At 42.1% G+C, this 2,898-nt stretch overlaps 1 long non-coding RNA gene across 1 annotated transcript; it reads left to right on the forward strand.

Annotated features, from left to right (window-relative positions):
• Window positions 1–695: 695 nt before the first annotated feature.
• Window positions 696–1,465, forward strand: LOC141026428 (uncharacterized). Its single transcript, XR_012188535.1, has 3 exons — window positions 696–987; window positions 1,076–1,186; window positions 1,270–1,465. It is a non-coding gene; the product is annotated as an uncharacterized lncRNA (long non-coding RNA).
• Window positions 1,466–2,898: the final 1,433 nt, after the last annotated feature.

The raw sequence follows: 2,898 nt of genomic DNA on the forward strand, positions 1-2,898 counted from the left end.
GGGAGGCAATACAGATTCGGTCCTTCTTTGAAGACTCCAGAGAAGTTACCATATGAGAGGACCGAGGAGGAGAACGCGAAGATCGTGCGAGCCGAAGTGAAGAACTTCTTGGAAGGGGACAAAGCAAAGAAACATCCACCTCCGGAGGAGAAGGTAGATCCGGTGAAAGCAAAGTGCACTGTGGCTGCCCTGACAAAACCACCAAAGTCTCCGCCAAAAGGCAACTATGAGCGCGTTCTTGCAAAGGCATATGCCGAAGCGGAGTGGTCGGGGAGTACTGTCAGTGATAAAAGGATGAAAGAACGACGAGCTGGGAAAAAAATTGCCCAGCTCGGCGAACAAGAGAACCAATTGTGCCCCCCGCTCAAGGTGTCAAAAGACATCGTCGCTAATGATCCGGGTATGGTGCCCGGTTATATCGATCTTGGAGATTACCTGCCCGACGATATACATTATGAAATCATGGAGGTGGACGAACACAAATACCATTACGGGAAGCCTCTCGTCAAAGATGTCAAATCTTTAAGCACGATGATGCGAAGACTACATGATTGGTACATGAAAACCTGCAGAGAGTCTCATGGGATGAGTACTTTAACGCTGAGAGTTAAACCGGAGCATGACCTCGTTGGAATTGAACTGCTGAATGTTCCATTTGAGGATTTCTTCCAGTTTTCCAATCTAAAGTCCCTCGATAAAACAACGATCACTTGCTACTGTCTGTAAGTAGTACTACTTCTGTCATTAAGTCTCTCTATATAGGTCAGCTCTTTCATTGCATGTATTTATACTTATCCTCACTATATTATGCAGATTGAAGATCGCCGAATTGAAGAAAAGACAAATCGGTGATATTGGGTTCATTAACACAAATCTCATAGATGATTATCAGGTTAAATTTCATGCCAAAGATACCGAGGCCAACTTGCTACAATCGTTGGTAATAAATCAAAACAAAGATATAATACTCTTTCCTTACAACTTCAAGTGAGTGTTACTGTCTTCTACATATTCGGTTTCCCTTATTAGTCCAGGTTATGGTAATGTAATTGATGACTTATGCATGCATGCGCAGCTTCCACTATATTCTCCTAGAGATTAAGCTTGAGCCGGGAGTAGTAACCGTCTTAGACTCGAGACGAAAAGATCCCCAGGACTATGCGAACATGACTCAAATGCTCCAGAAGTAAGTTAAATCGATCATTATCCACCATATCAGCAACTTTGTTCATTTCCTGATATCAAGTAATTGTTTTCTTTATCTGGCAGGGTTTGGAGAAAATTCACCTCAAAAGCCCCGGGACTGCCGAACCAGCTGCAATTTAGACACCCGAAAGTAAGTACTATAGTAGCATGTTCCGCGCATCTCCTAGTGATTCAAGCGCTAGTTTCATCAATACCATTTAGCATGCTTGCTTATCAGTTTGATTGACCTCTATTTCTTGTAAAGTGGTTGTGGCAGCAACCCGGGAATAATTACTATGGATACTACATTTGCGAGTCCATCCGCTACCATACCTGTGAGCGGGGCTACACTGAAGAACAATATGAAGTGCGTAAGCAATAATATTCACAATTTTATTTTATTACCATCATTTGTGTTGAGTTTCATTTATTCATATATATATATATATATGTATTGACCCCCTTCTTCAAATTAGATTTTTCGGAAGCGGGATCAACTCCTAGCACCAGATCGTATGCGAGGAATTCAAGAGGAATTGGCAGCATTCTTCCTTGACCACGTGATCGCTGAAAACGGAGAATACTATGTGGACCCTGTGTTCCTACAATATAATTAGGAGATTGTATTGTAAGAGATAATTATTGTATATATGTAGCCGGTAGTGTCGGATAGATATACGAGAACTTGTTGTTCGACCAATATCTCGGAGAAGGAGAGGTGGTCGATATCACTTCTCTCTGTATGCATATATATATATGTTCATGACGATCTTCTGTTTCCTTCATTTGATTACTAGCTAGCGTGTCTACTCCTCTCCATACGTATATAGTACGTAGCATCGACAAAGCACGGAGATAAGAGAGGACACTTCTCTCTATTAATTAGCTAGCTAACACAATATATGAAACACCTAAATTAACCCCCCAAAACCCCTAAACCACCCCCTTTCAAAAAAACAAAAACCTCAGCTCCTGCCAGGTGCTGACGTGTGGATGCCTATTGGTCCCGGTTGGTGGCACCAACCGGGACCAAAGGCCCTCCTACTTGGGCTCCCCGCACCGGCCACGTGGACGGCCTTTAGTCCCGGTTCGTGTAAGAACCGGGACTAAAGGGCTAGGGCATTAGTAACGACCCTTTAGTCCCAGTTCCAGAACCGGGACTAAAGGCCCTTGTGAACCGGGGTAAAAGCCCCTTTTCCTACTAGTGAGAGCACCTTTATAATCACCCAGTTACGTTGTGACGTTTGGTAGCACACAAAGTGTTCCTCCGGTAAACGGGAGTTGCATAATCTCATAGTCATAGGAACATGTATAAGTCATGAAGAAAGCAATAGCAACATACTAAACGATCGAGTGCTAAGCTAACGAATGGGTCAAATCAATCACATCATTCTCCTAATGATGTGATCCCGTTAATCAAATGACAACTCATGTCTATGGCTAGGAAACATAACCATCTTTGATTAACGAGCTAGTCAAGTAGAGGCATACTAGTGACACTCTGTTTGTCTATGTATTCACACATGTATTATGTTTCCGGTTAATACAATTCTACAATGAATAATACACATTTATCATGATATAAGGAAATAAATAATAACTTTATTATTGCCTCTAGGGCATATTTCCTTCAGTCTCCCACTTGCACTAGAGTCAATAATCTAGTTCACATCGCCATGTGATTTAACATCAATAGTTCACATCACCATGTGA

This window comes from Aegilops tauschii, chromosome 7 (genome assembly GCF_002575655.3).
Source record: "Aegilops tauschii subsp. strangulata cultivar AL8/78 chromosome 7, Aet v6.0, whole genome shotgun sequence".
NCBI classification, from domain to species: Eukaryota; Viridiplantae; Streptophyta; class Magnoliopsida; order Poales; family Poaceae; genus Aegilops; species Aegilops tauschii.